Below are 16,444 nucleotides of genomic sequence, written 5' to 3'. Positions count from 1 at the left end.
CCACGAATTGCCAATTAAGAATCTTGATTCGATGTAGTTAAGATTATTGAACTTATATGTTATAATATTTTCATAGTTATTTCAATCGATTTAAAACAAAGCTTTAATTGTGAATATATTTAAACCGCACAACTTTACTTAAAATATATGAAATACTTTTAATTGATCCGATACAAATGCTATTATTACTTAATTATAAGTAATGCATAAAAAAATTCCTAACTAAAAAGTTTCAGGATGTCTGAGCATAGACTTGACGAAATTCGAACCTCAGCAAATCCGGACTATTACCATCACTAAATCAAGTGTACGACCATATATCAATTGTACGTGTACATTATCGTTTATCCGTGAACATTTCTACGCACAATTCCATTGTACACGATACGTCCATTTAACCGATGAGATACAGGCGGTATAGAAAATCGCTGTCGACGTAAATAAACGATCGTTGATCACGTATTATTCTGTTGATAAACGAGTTACAGTACCTATATAATACACACCTTCCGTTAAAAATAATACGCGTGTACAACGTATTGTGTGTACAGCGTTGATTGGCCGCGCGCTTCCAAAATGTTTTCGGGGCACAAGAACACTGTTACAATATTTATACGTTTTTATAATACGAAATCCGTTTTGTTGAAAACCGATGTTGTTTAATCGCTCCGCGACGCGAACGAAAAACAAACAGGATAAAACGAAACGAAAAAAAAATAAAGAAAACACGACAAAAAAAAAAAAATAAAAACCTATGCGTAACGGTCGTACCTACCGTCTTTTAAATATTGTTCCATTGTTTTTTTTTTTTTTTGTATTTTCAATACGCGACGGACAGGCTCGTTACACGTTCTCCAACAGCGCGGCCCACCCATGCGCGAAGCGTTCACCGCTGCTGGCAACGAGAAACGCAATGATAATTCGGGTACACGAAGTGTGGCTACGGCTGCGTACGCGCGTGCACACACGTTTCGACGGTCCGTTTTTACGAGGCGATCGGTACGACGTCATTATCACGCGCGTTCGCGTGAACTTTTCGCGTTCAATGTCGCACGTTTCGCGTGCAACAACAACGTACCCGGGTACGCGGCGTGCACTCGTGAGGTTAGGGATGTCGACGGTGTGTCGATAAGGATTCGTCGTCGACAAAATCTTTCGACACGGTCGTACGGTATCGTGGTCTTACGTACTTGAACGATGTTGCTTTTTACCTTTTCTCCCTCCCCTACCACCACCCCCCCCATCTCGTGTTCACCGACAACGAACTACGACCGAATTGAATGTACGATGATCTTGCGCTGTCCTCGGTTGGGCCCCCTGGCCACGTGACAAGCCGACGATTCCAACAACTTCTGGTTACGCGTCGCGTCGTGCTCGCGTCGCTTCCGTTTTGTGTACAATTTGATCGTATCCCCATACATGCGGCCACGTGGTCTACAACTTCTTTTTTTTTTTTTTTTTTGGTCTACTCTTTCCCGTCGACGTGTGTGCTAATATCGATTTTTATCTACACTAAAATCGATAACAGTGAACTTTTTTATTGTATCCCTGAACGATGTTGACATCCTTACTCGTGGCCAACAACACGCCGAAGAAAAACGCACGTTTCCCGGCCTCGCCGTTCGTCGTTTACAGTCGTTACCGTTGAACGATCCAACGTTGGCCTAGGGTTTTTCAAAGAGTTTTAAGATTAAATACAGTCATTAGCTACAAACTGGAATACATCGCAACACATCAGTCACCTTAATAGCTGGCGAATCGATCTTAACATTTCTGATTCGTGCAGAACAATTACAAATGATTGATAGCACTACTGAATACATACGGAGGTCGCTATATTTTTATGTGAACCGTAATGGTTTACGTGATAAAAAAATCAATAATATGAACCGAAGTTTCCTGACTTCCATTATTCGAGAATACCGGGCGGATAGAAAACCGTTAATGAAAAATCATGCGATACGAACAGAACATGTGCTCGGTCAGTACGCGGAGCGTAAATCAAATTTCAGCACCGGTCTGATCATTGAGATTTGACATCGATATCGGTCGTCAACCGAATAAACCGTAACGTGAACCTAGCACAATCAATGTGTGTAGCGGGTTGAAATGCGTAAACGTATGACGATCAAAATTGCATATTTTCGCCTCGTACGCTCACGCCCATAGTGTCAAGCCCGTTCGGGCTAATGAAGGACGAGAAAATTATTCGAAAAACGAACCGAGTCGGTCGCGAACACGTCAGCTCGTAATACGTTATTGTCGTCGTCGATCGGCGTTGCTTATGTGTGTGTTATACCGTCGTAAGCAGACGCGGAACGTTTAATAACCGCATTACCGCAACGACGTGTGTACACCGTAGGTACATTTACCTTTACGAGTGTATAATATATTCTGTACATAAATATAAATATACAATAAGGTTTGATGTGTTTAAAAGTTTTTTCTTTTCCATCCTCGCGGTTAGAACCTTTGAACTAAAGAGTAGTACCGTATACGCGCGCGTATAACATGTAATAATAATGCACATATGTAATATTATAGCGTATCTCGTTGAAATCAACCGTCGAGCAGAAAAAAAGAAAAACCGTATCGCATAAACGCTGTGCGGGCGGTGTTGTTCACGTTATTATTACGACGTTATTATACTATTGTAATACACGCGGTTGCGCGAGAAGGTGCTTTTCTACGGGGGGAGGGGGGAACATTTTTTTCTTTTTATTTATTCATTTTATTTTTTTTTTATTTTTTTCCGTAAAAATTAATAAAGAAAAAAAAAACATACTCGTACATATCTGTAGGAAAACATCTTGTGCATATCATATTTATGCAAAATATAATAACGTGACAATAATGTGAATACAACGTAGTCCTGACTCCGTTTCGATCTTCATGGAACCGGGAATCTTTTTTCTTTGTATTATTGTTACAATTATTATTATTATTATTATTATTATTATTATGTGAGCCGGGGTCGTATTTTATCGTTATTTACGTGTACGCAGAACAATGCGATAAGTATACGAAGCCTTACCGGGAGAGAGATGGATATTGTGTTCTCAAATGTGAACGACGTTCGGTGTTCGACTAGCGACAACAAACGTTGAAAGTTTATGTGCCGACAATACTCCCGTACGACAATCTAAGTCATCTTAGTAAGTCGATCTCGTTCGGAGTCCGTACGGACCGACGAAAAACTGTCGTTACGTAACGTTATTAAATACCGTTCGACCGAAATCGATGAACGAACATTCGCACCGGAAATCGTGTTTTCGCGTCGTTTCGAACCTTCACGCGATAATGGGCTGATCCTGGGGAGGAGAGGGCACTGGCAACGAGCATTGACGTCCGGGTTGGGGAAAAAAATAGTATTAACGATTAAGTGCATATACTTAGAAAAAAACCAAATAATAGGTTGTAAAAATAAATGTTGACAGTCCAAGTACAATATCGTCAAGTTATTTTCGGTGTGGCGGCGGTGGAGAGGGGCTATAAGAGAGTCATATGCCCCTCAAGACACCCATACACCATACGCTTATGATCGGCTGTAATATGTGTACATATAATTTCTCCTGTGAAGTGCTCCGCGACCGATTTAACGGTGCATAAGATCGTGGGCCGCATTGTAGTCCGTCATGATCGGTGTTTGAAGTGTGAAATGTTTTTTCGTGAAATATACGGTGACCGAAAATTCGATAAATTCAAGTTTTGAATCAGATTCCGGCGATGGATTTGTTTGATGCACGTCTTTCAACACATCCGTCGGCTAAACGTAGAAAATCGCGGAAATGTCATTTTGTAGAAAAGGAAGAAAAATTCACGGTGAATTGAATTTGTCGTCGGCGTTTTCCGACGCAATCATTTCCCGTGTGCCATTTCTCCACCTGCCCTCCGCGCAATCGACACAACTGGCGTCGGATACAGGAGACTTCGTTACGTCGGACGGCTTCGATCGAAGTCTCCGCGACCGTAAACGTTTTTAAAAGTCTCGACTTGTTCGACAACGGTTTCAAATCGTGCGATACCGTAAAACGCTTTCGTTTACTTACTTACGTTTGCGGTAAACCGTGACGTGTGCCGGCACGGGCGCAGTACAGGTCCGCTCCGTCCTGCCACCCAATGCGCGCTAGTAGGTCTTGACTAATGGATTACGGAAAACTATCGGCTGCGCCTCGACGTGCGCCCGGCCCGAAGTTCATACACCGATCGTTTTTCATTACACGTCGGACATCCGTTCCGTTCCGGCGCAGAAAATACGTCCTCGAGGGTTCACCGATAACCTCCCTCGACGGAAGACGATGACTTGTCTTAACGCCGAACTGCGTACGCCCCGTTGACAGGCCCTGGATCACGAACTTGTCACTCGATTGCCGTACGGAATGCGCTCCCGGGACTGCACTCCGTCCGACACGTTACGCTGCGGAAACTGTGTCATTTGATGAAACTTTAGAGTTCCAAAATGGACGTGTGAAATTCGCAATGGACACGCAACGTAAACGAACGCGACCAAGTGTTGGTTGCACAACGGAAAATAGCTCTTCGCGACGCGATCGTCGAAACGACGGTGTTTCCCTGATCGGGTTCGTCTGATGTGAGTTTTTTTCCGCAGTTGGTCCGGACGCTCGAGATTGCTGCAATCGAAAACCGTCGGGTTCGACGATCGGTAGAATCTGCGTGCAACGACGTCTCAGCGGTCTGTTTGTCCGATGAACCGCGCAATCGGTTTTTGTTGGGTTACTTCTTGCCTTTTTTTTTTTTTTTTCCAGCAGGTCAGACGGGACGAGATTGTTCGGTAGAGCGCCCTTGCGTTCTTTTCAGGCGTGGCATTAACTGACTTGGTAAAACACTGGAAAAATGTAATGAAAAAAAAAAAATTCAACTCACGTCACGCGCACGCCCACAAATCCTGTTAAGATTAATCTACCAGCAGATCCTACTAGTGCGTAGAAACCAGTACTTTAAACAACTTTAAACTTTTAACAGTTAGTCTAGGGCTTTGGCGGGCGCCACTTGCGCATTTCTATGGACATTTGCGTAACCGACGAGAACCGTTGTAAGACCGTTGTAACGTACCCCGTTCCTTGGACGGAGCCTTGGGCCGGCGCTTGGGCGAGGAACAACGCGAGACGACCCCGGACCGCAAAATTCCTCGCTGCTATTGCCCACTTAACCCGTTCGTTTCAAATCAGAACCGGTAGCCGGTGCACGTCGTAACGGCGCACGTGTCGTCCGAGCCCGTCGCTGGGCGGGGTTCAATTGTCCGGAAAATTATACGTTCGTCACGGTGTCGTGCGCGATTTCCCGTGCACGATGACCACCCGGAAAGATAACGCGTTTCGGCTCGCATCTGACGCGCACGCAGGAACACACACACACACACACACACGGGCGAGCGTGTACGAATTTTTCTTGGTGGAGGTTCGGGTCTACAGTCGTGTCAGAGTTCCGGACTTAATGTATTTTTAAATCGTCGAAACGTGTGTGTGTGTGTGTGCGCGCGCGTGCGCGTGTGCGTACATTTTGACGTACGTTTCTAAAAAATAAGACACAGTAAAAAAATTATTAGCGTTTGATTAAGATAGAGAAAACGGAAGACCATGTACGTACAATTGAACCGCTTAAAAACAAGATAAAAGATTTAAAAATGTTTCAAGCTGTAAGTTCAAGATAATTTTCGATTGTTAATAAAATTGTGTTTGTGACTTTTTATATTATTTTATATTTTATAATGTAACTATCTAAAATACACAGATTTCAAGTTTCGAAAACGTCTGTTATCAAGCAATATAAACGCACGGGTGACGCGATCGGACACGAATACCAAAAAGACAAGATTGCTCTCGCACCGAACTACCACTCGTTTACGGACATTTAACATTTAACAACATTCATGTACACGTTATAACTAGCTGGTTCTTGAATTACCGGCGAACGGGTAGTTAAAGTATGAAATAATACACTCGAATTGCACTACAATAAAAATAACATAAATTGTAATTTGCGTTGTACAATTTTAGTAGTGATGGGAATAATTCAAATATTCGAATAATTCTCATCGCTAAGTTGTAGTAAAACCATTAATGAACAATAAGCTTTAGCAATTCCATTGACAATCTTAACAATGATACGTGTACAACGGTAATCTTACAATAACACGATAGACGTGTATGATATGACGACGACATTGTACATGTTTTGTGCAGTTTGACGCGGGTATGTATATGGTAACTAGTTAAAGTATATATGATATACATTACCTGCAGGGTTTTGATTAAATTCATAAATTACCTGGTCACATCATAAACCAACACATTAAACACGTTAACGGTAACCCGTAACATTTAAACATGAGTGAACGACCGTGGCGGCGCGCCTTACGTTCGGGCTGTCGTAACGCGTCCGTAACACAAGACGTATAAAACGGGTATCGCGTGTTGTCAGTCCGACGCTCCGACCGTCGAACGATCTTCAACTATTACTACTGTTCGTAACGGAGTTAAAAGACAAAGAAAAAAAGTTATACACATTTAATAAAAGCAAAAATAATAACAGTTGATTGTTGATCGGGTGCGTCCCGATAAAAAGTCCTTAAAAGTCGACTGCGCTTTACCGAGTCACCGGTTTTTATGTTGCGAGCCGATGACTGTTGTTATATGTCTAACGTACGTTTCTCGGTCCGTTCGGTAAGACAGCGCAACACCGTCGGCTGTTCGATCCAGGCCGTTACGATCTTACGACTCGGACGACGTCGTGTTGTTTCCGTATTGCGAACGCGTTCACGAAACCACGTGTGACGAGAAACGGTACCGATGTAAACGCACCGCGTGCGGGTGGACGTTTGCTGCGAGTTAGTCACCACCGGCGTTTCGCTGGCACGCGACGATCGCGCGAAAACGAAAAGCAAACGCTGAACACGGGGCCAGGGCCGCGGAGAGAGAAACCCGGGCCCGGGGACATATCTTACATTTTTCTGCGGTCCCCGTTAAATTCTAATCATTAATTGTGTTCGATTTTTAATGATTTGTTGTCCCTAATTTCCAGGCCCGGGGGAGGATTATCCTTTTCCACCCGATCGGTCGGCCGGCGTTCTTCGATCGCGGAATGCATGCACGTGCACTCGGAGCGACAGCGGTGCGCCGGAACGTTGTCTTTGACGTTATTTTTAGGCCGGTGGTCCGGTGGATCCGTCGCATGCGGTGGGAGGAGGGTTAGTGGGACGGAAATGCTTTTAACCCTTTCTGCGCGGTTAATCGTTGTTGCCAAAACGTCCGTACGAAACCTCGGACTGCGATTGCGGGAAAAAATCATAATAATAATTATAAACAACAAAACCGTTCCGGAACTGTCGAGCGTTCGTAAGTTACACGGGCGGTCGTAATGGGTTCTGACGAGACCGCAACGATAACCATGCGAGCCGACTGCCGCAGACACGTCCGGGACAAACGAATATATTAGTACGTCGCGTATTATCGCCAAGGGGTTGTTCGGTGTCGCGTGCAAGTGCCCGTACTACCGGTAACAGTGTTTTACGGGGAGGATGGTGGTAGCCTGGACGTGGCCCTCCCTGCATACGCCTGAAGACCCTTGTGTACGAAGGCAGACTACGAGCGTAGCTAATACCACCATCAAGGCGCTGATACCCAGCAACAGATATGCCATACGATAAATAAATAAAATAGTGTTTTACGAGATTTTCGCCGGCACCAGTGTTCTTTAACAATAATTGTTATACCGCGTCGCTGCCCGTCACTGCTTTTCGGTTGTGTTTAACAGTTATCATCGTTGTTATTACAATACCGTGTACCCGTGCTAAACGACGCTATGACAGGTTTATCACGAAAGCGGAACCACGTGGCGAAAACGAATTGCATCGTTTACGTACTCACCGATCGGTGGTTTTCTAATCCACAAGGTCTTCTTCGGATGTCGATAAGAACCTTATCCGTTCGTCTCTTACCGATTATCGTAGTCGTCTCTTTTCTGTTTCTTGACGAGACTGTGAGCTCGTTTGCCCCCTAATGTTCACGAAAAAATATAAAATAAAATTCAAAAAATAAAACGTTCATATGTCAAAATGTTTGTGTTGCGGCATGTTTATAAAACGGTAAACAATGTTTTCTCTTCAACTGGTACTCACGCAGAACTCGAAACGCGTGCAACACACGAGGTGATATTTACAAATTTTGAAATCCTTACACACACTCGGAACCGTCTGGACACCAGATCTGCGGGAAAGGAACGCGTGAAACATCTCATCATCGTCGCGGACGGGTCTGAAAAATCGTATCCAAACAGTATCTGTTTCATTTCGTCTTCCTTTTCGGTTCGCTTATCGCGTTCGACTTACGGCAGGGATGGCCAACCCACGACCCGCGAGATTTATCAAACATTTACATAAAAAATGTAATTTCGTCCCAATAAAATATTCTGGAACGCCCGCACAACGCGGAATCCGTATTATTAACAACGTAATCGCGACAAACTGTTTGATTCGTCAACAAGATCTTTGTTCCCAAGTATTGTCGATGAACCATGTTACGCAAGTAGTCATAAAAACAGTGAATTACATTCGATCGCATGCGCTTCCGCACCGACAATTTAAAGAGTTCTTGGAAGGAATTGGATTCAACGGTGATAAAAACAATAATAATTCATTCTGTTCGTTTCGAATAATTAATACACCGAAACTTATTTCATAGTTACAATTAATCCTGTTTGAAATGTTTACTCCAAATTGTTTCGTATCGGGGCAAAATGCTGATATAATTCCAAATGCAACCCGCAAGATCAAATCTGGGTTGGCCACCCCTAGCTTACGGTATTCGTGTAATCAGAATCGGTTCGGTCGACCCGTTGCAGGCCCGATGTCCGCCCGTTTCGCGAGAACCGCGTGAAAGACTACACGCGTAACAACGACAACAACAACAATAATTCACCAACGTCAAATACGTACACAAGTCCGTATAATATTACCGTAACGCATACGGTCCGTTGTCGGTCCGCGGTTGGGTTCGCACGAGTCAGTCGCGCACGATCCTGGGCACACGTATGTGTGTGTACGTGTACGTGCGCGAACGCTCGTGTGTGCGTACGTGAAAGTATCAACTCGTTTTAGCATAAATTTGACCGGAGGAAAAGAGGCGAAGAAGAGACGAACGGAAGAATTGAGTTGTCCAAACGCCGTGACACAACAGTCATTAAAAAAAAAAAAAAAAAAAAAAAAAATTAAAAAAACATTCGTCCGTCGTCTATTGTTCGGCGCCGCTCCTCTCGTAAGAAATATACAATACACACACTCACACACACATATATATGTGTATAAACATTGAACACAGAAAACGATGACACGTTAAATTCGGTTTTTTTTTTTTTTTTTGTCTTACACACACACACACACACACACTAGCTCACGTTCGCACGAGCTGAATAATACGAAAACATCGTCGTGTCCGAGGAACAGGACACGACGACGGGGGCGTGACGTGTCCGGGGGTGGGTGCGAAAAGAACGTAATGTTATGCGGCGCTCTTCGTGCACGTCGTCCTCGCGGTCGTCCGACGGCATCGCGTAGGAACTGTAAGCGCATAATAATATTTAGGTCGCGGACGACGACACGATCGTCGGGTACTGCAGTGTTACGATCCGCTTGTGTGCGCACGCTCCTATGATGTTCGTGCGCGACTCGCGTTATTATTAAGGTGACCGTACGACCAGTTTTTCGTATCCGTATCCCGTTGTCCCTCCCCGGTGAGTCTTAGGGACACTGAAATGTCTCGCGTTTTTAGCCAGTAGTAAAAAAAAAATAAATAAAATAAAATAATAACGGCAGTCGATTTTAATTCGTTAACGGATTACTTCGTTTCCGTTCAAAACTAACTGGTACGTTTGCATATGACGTTGTACACTTTGTCGGCATCGGAGCTGTGCATTCACGTCTGTGCGCATCTATTGCGATGAACGATGTACTAACCTAATGTGTGATTACCACAGTTAAACAAAAATTATTTTTCGTAATTCATTGTTAACAGTGATCGTCGACCGTTTTCTTTGTGTGGACGTTTTTTCTTACATGAAAAAAACAAAATAAAAAATAATAATAAAAATGAAAAACGTTTGCAATAAAAATTAGTTACTTATCGATGTAAGCGTAACGAATGATTTTGATTTTTTTTTTTTTTTTATTCCTAAACCATAATAGCACGTCATTTTGTTAACAGTTAATAAATAAAAAAAAAAAATGTGTCCATAATCAAAACCAAGAAGATTTTCCTTTTCGGTCCCGCGACGTAACGCGGGGCGTACCGTTGCGAAACAACATCCGGTGCGAGTGTGCGTATATTCTACCCGTCGCACAGCAGTAACACTACACGGATACGGGAAATATTTTACGCGCACGGCGTTCGTGAAAAAGGGTACAAGACAAATCGAACAACTTTCCCGGGAGACGAAAAAAAAAAAAAACTGATCGATCCTTGTCCCGCAACGAGAACGGCGATCGGAACATGTTCGATGATCTTGACTCGACTTCCGGATAAATCCCGTTGTCCGTATTTTGATCGTCTACCGACCGCGATCACGTTGCTGTAATGGTGCGCGACGGACGGACAGCTGTCGAACAGGGATTCCGGGCGCGGGCACGTAACACGAATGCTAGCATATTATTTGGTATTAGTTTAGAATGTGCGCGGGCTGAGAGACCTTCAGGTACGGTCGACGAGTAAGGTTAACGTGTATACACATATGACTTACGCAAAAAAAAATGAAAAAAAATTGATCAAGAACAAAGGTCGGGAAATAAAAAGAGAGCATTATGCGACGGCGAACGCAACGGTACACGGATGAAAAAAAGCATAACGAAACGCAGTGGGTTAGGTACATGAAAATACAATATCTATCAACCACGTGGTCGGGGCAACAGACAGCCGCGATCGCATAATACGCATTGTACTGATATCGAGTGGTGTACGAACACAAGTAGTCCGAGGTACGAAATCTGCAGATTACAGTGGCGCGGTTTGTCGGACGTTTTAGGCATACAAGCTATACCCTTGGCTGTACAGTTATAACATGAAATATCTTTCGACCGATTCATTCGAACACGCCTACCTCCTTCCTATGCATTATAATATAAATAAATGAGTTTTTAAAATACATCAACTGAATGGTTTTAAACAATAACTTAAAACAAACTAATATTTTTAGTACAATAAGGTATTATTTATTATTAAACTGGATTACCCATGAAATGGTTAATGTTTTTTTTTTTTTTTCGTTTTCTGTCCCAGTCCATACGTTATAGAGGCAATGTAAAAATAATGGCAGTGAAAATTCACTAAAGAGTCGATTATTGACATTAAAATGATAACATATACTTGTGAATTTCCTTATTAAAAGCAATGAATTCTGAATCCCATCGAAACAATTCGAAAAATCCAAAAAAGGGTTTGTTGTCCATTTTGGTCCGAGATCATCTGAGACGAATAATACTGGACAGCATATTAACTGATCGATTGAATTAGAATATAATTTACCGAATCAAACCTAATTTTGAAGCGAAACAAAAATATCTTATTAATAATTGTACTTTGAGCCACAGTCATGGTCGAGCAGAGAAGAAAGGGAACAATTAGAGTATCGCTGCAGACGGTTTGAAAAAATAGTAAAAATAATTCCATCGACGCTTCACAACCCCTTTCCGAATACGAGGCATTGATCGTACGTGGCAACGGTTGTAAATCGAAACGGGCCCGATGAACGTTAAAGATCCGTTCAAAGTTCGAAACGTAAACGTTTCAGTTACCATTATCGTTCTCGTTGTACGTTACCGTACTCGTCAGTGTTACGCGATACACCGACATCTATACGCGGGAAATGCTTGCGTACTGGGCGTACGTATCGTTTGTCAGCCGGTACGGCCCAAACTAATTGATCGTTATCCCGTGTACCGTTACGGGCGCGTAAAATATCGATTGTTTTATACGCGCGCGTAAGCACACGTTACGCTCCCGGTCGTGATAATTGAGTCTTGCCCACGATCCTGCGTCGACGGTGTACGACCCAGCGACGCCGCCCCGCAGGCCGCCGGTCTCGAAGGCTCGCGGCAAAACTTACGCGCAAAAGTTGCGAACGTACGCCTTTTAATTTGACACCACCTCGCGCCGGCTAGAAACGTACAGAGACGACCGGGGCGCACGAATCAAACGAAAAGTCGGTCTTTTGTGAACCAAACGATTTCGTCCGCATGCCGTCGGGAGGCGGAGAGAGCGAAAGAGGACGAGAGAAACAAATGGTTTGTGACAGAGTTGAAGAGAGAAAAATCCTTCCGCCGCGGTTGATGCGCGTATTAAATGCGTGGGTTTTCCGATAGAAGTGCACCGACGGCGCCGAGTGGATAAAATTGTTTCGACGCGCGCGCGCAAGAGTAATCGATTTGCTGGCATTACGTTGTTTTACCCGTGTCCGACGCGTTTTTTACGAACACTCCGACCTAAATCGCCGGACAGGAGTACGCGCGTGCCCGCGTCCAGCACGTCGGTCTTTCGACGTTTCACCGCGACCATTCGTCTCGTCGGCCGTTCGTCTTAAGAGATAAAAAAGAATAAATAAAAAATCGTGCACCGCTCAATGCGCCGTATTACGTGGTACACGGTTGTTTGAAACGCGTTCACGTTGATTTATTCGTTCGTTCGTCGGTCTACGAGATGTACGGGGAACCGAGTGGCCGGCGGGACCGGGCCCAGAAGCTGAGATATCAGCAGAGTTAGAAACCGTTGGAAGCGAACGATAACCGTCGCGTCCGCGAAAACCCACAGCACGAAGCCCGGATCCACGTGCGACGGATGATCAAGTTCAGACGCGGCTTCGGAGACTCACCAGGAGGGGGCGTTTCAAGTATTAACTGATAATTGTCGTTTCCCCAAATCGGTACTGAGACACAGAGTCCGACTACGTTCCTATGTTATGCACCTCATATTGACGTCATAATATGGTTTTTTCGGGAAAATAAAATTGTTAGGTAGTTGTCTAAACAAACGATCGAGATTTTACGGTTCGCAAGGACAAAAATTTATTAAAAAATTTACGTTTTTGAAAAGCCTAGGGGGGGGGGGGCTATGGTCCCAGTGCACCTCCCCCTTGGAGCCCCACCTGATCAAGTTACGTGGAAAAATCGCGCGAGCAATGGAACCGTTTTTGGCGTACATCACCGACTCGTCCTCACCGCCTGTTCCCGTCGTCCGCGTACGCGCGATACGACGGCCGCGGGAGAAAAATACACGTCGAAGGTTTACGACGTTTAAGGGCGAAGATTTTCATTTTATTATTATTCGATTTGTTCCCCGCCCGCGTGCGTACGTGTACCGTACCCGCTCGTCCATACGAAAACGATAACGGTAATTGTTCTGATGCACACCGGCGTACGGCGAGCGATGTGAACAGTGCCGTAGCAACCGAACCGGGGCGAAACATCAAAATAAGCCTTTGTATGTTTTTAATTTAAAAATATTATGCTTATTAGATATTATGTTCAACGATTACTTTGATTAATACGAAGGATGTTTAAGATTTCGTAAACAAAATACACGACCGTTGTAATTGTTAACATCGAATGCAAGATTATTATTTTTATGCTCTCCCAGGAACTTCGCCCGGGCCGTAGGCATCTCTAGCCACCCCCTCGCAACAGCCCTGGATGCGAATCACCCGAGCGGTGCCGTCGGCTCGCCGCGTTCCACCGGAGTCCATGAGGAACGCGCTCGGCGGTCCGGTGGGACATCCGTACGTCGTCTGTGCGCGCTGCAACTAACCGAAAAAAAAAAACGTTCGGTTCGGTTTTTACGCAATGTAATAATTCTTCTCGTTGAACTGTAACTTTACGTTGAGCACACTTGCCGTCCGATACGACGTCTTACCTAGGTGAAAGACGACGATTCCCTCTTATTTTACACGTATAAGCTCGTACATTTTAAACCAACGACAAAGATATTAATAATTATTATTATTATTCGCATTATTATGCGCGCGCAATAAACATCACGACACGGATACGCGAGATTCGAAAACGGGAACCAGCATTGTTCTATACCGTACGGTTGACGTTCAGCACTGCGCTTGTCGATCGCGGTCGATCGATCGGAGAACAGAAAACGATCGAAAACGATATGCACACGACCAAAGAGTAATGTTATCGTTAAATGCATCGCAGACGTTATTTCTTACGCGACGGTTTATCGAGTTTCCCGCGATCCGGAATGACGAACAATTTTAATCTTTTATCCTATCCTATTAACGTAAAGTTAATTATTTATCGGCGCGTTCAACAAGTTTCTAGGCGGCCGGAGTGTGAAAGTAGCCGGGAGGACGAGGACGAGAGCATGATTCGCGCGTGACAACAATGTCGGTGCACGGTTTTGGAAACAATTTCTCGCTTCGGAGTGCGAAAAAGGACAGAAGAAAAACACCGTTTCGATAAAAAAAAAAAAAAAACACGATTATTTTTTTTCTATTTTCGCAGGAGACCGAGGTGTGTGACGAACGTGTACGCTTTTAATTATTTTTACCCACAAGTCCGTCGGTAAAGCGTCGAGTGTCGATAACGTCGAAAAGCTTGTACCGTGTGCACGCGGATTCGCGTCAATGTATCGGTACTGTTACCATAGCGTTATCAGAACGGTACACTCCGTACATGTAACACACGCGTTAGACAATAGGTGTGTGCCGTTCTGCAGTTTCACCGCGATTGCGATTCGGACCCGCGTGTTCATTTTATAGTGCGCAAGTGGTTCTTTTTTAACCTATCTCTTCGCCTCCCCACATAACTCTTATACTTGTCGTTTCCTTCGGTTCCTTCTCCCCCCCCCCCACAATCGTAACTGCGATCATCGCAAAGGCAACGTCCCGGTGACGACGTTCGCCGCAAGTCGACGAGCGAAAATCGTTGTTGGGCGATTTCGACCACTCGGTAAAGAGCATAACGATGGCGTAGGATAAGGCTGCGATGCTGCAGCGCGCATCCTCCGCGTGATCTATTCCCGATGTAACCCGATTCGGTTTAGGGACGTTCGCAGGTCGTCGGACGACATAACCGTCGCTTGTCGATCGTCCGTCTACGTCGGTTATCCGTGTGCGGTTGGCAACGGCGGTTAACTGTCGGATTTTCGTCAGCGTTCGGTTTACGTTTGCCCCCAGACGCGTACGCGAGACCGATTCGGCGTCAGAAAGCTACAGGAGTTTCGAGATGTTATTATTATTATTATTTCAAGCATTCGGTGTTGACAAAAAGAACGATGCGTGGGCGTGGACTTGGTAAATCCGAACATCTCTTGACAATCACATCGCCGAGAAAACACGAAAACGTGATCGGGACGTACGTGAATAGTCATTTTACGTTTTAGTCCTTCGCTAGGCATTTGAAACTATTAATTATTGTTCTTGAAACGTCAATTTGATTTATTACGTCGGTTTTGAGGACCCCGTAAACGTGCTATAAGCACATGTGCGCGTCAACGTCGAGGTCTGGGACAGACAAAATAGTACACAGCGGACACACGTTTAATTTGATTTACGTTACGTATTGAACTTTAAAGAAAACGAAGTGTAAATAACCGAATTATTTCGATTTGAAATATTTTCCATACATCTCGAATTTCAGATGAAACGTTCAGTTGATTCGTATAATTTATTTAAAACCTCCGTATGCGCTCGATCGAGGGGAGGGAAGTTTAGCAAGTTTGCAATCTTTGAGCGTATTCGTTCGTTTCCGCATCGACAAACTTTCCCCGCGGAGTTTATACTCTAATCACCACGTGGTTTTGTACTTCTTGATTGTACAGACCGTGTGACGTATAATAGACAAACGTCGATTTTCTTTTAATTCTGTCGCAGACGCGTGCGCACGAGAACGGGAACGAGACGCAATCCGTACGATTCAGTTCATATTCCCTGCGCGACTGGTAAACTAAAAATCGGACGTCCCTGCCGTTGCGATCGCAGCTAACGGTTAGGAACCAGAAGCCGGACGACCGGTATGTCCTGGGCGAGGATCGTGCGTGCTACGAGTTCCCTGTGCACACCGAACGAACACGAGTCCGTAGCACGTTCTGCCGGGAAGGCCGCGCAGGCGTATCGCTACTCCACTCGACGTACACGTCCTGGGGTTAGTTTTCGGGCACCGCGTCAAGAGAGCGACTCTCGTCCGCGCGGTAATCGTGAAGTAGGCATGTGTGCGCGCGACAAAACGGTAAACGTGGAACGTACGAACACACGTTGCCGTATGCGACAAAACGGTACGTCGCCTCACACACGGACCCGGACGAACCCTGCGCCGCGCGTAACTTATGGGGGAAGAGGCGCCGCGGAGCGTTGGAGCCGGAGGGATACGTCTAAAATAAAATAACGTGCGGTCGTTGTGCGCGCGGCAGGGACGGGAGCCATCGGTTCAATTACC

Source organism: Sipha flava, unplaced genomic scaffold (assembly GCF_003268045.1).
Source record: "Sipha flava isolate LNK unplaced genomic scaffold, YSA_version1 40_pilon_pilon, whole genome shotgun sequence".
NCBI classification, from domain to species: domain Eukaryota; kingdom Metazoa; phylum Arthropoda; class Insecta; order Hemiptera; family Aphididae; genus Sipha; species Sipha flava.
Note: the sequence above shows the minus strand (reverse complement) of the source record.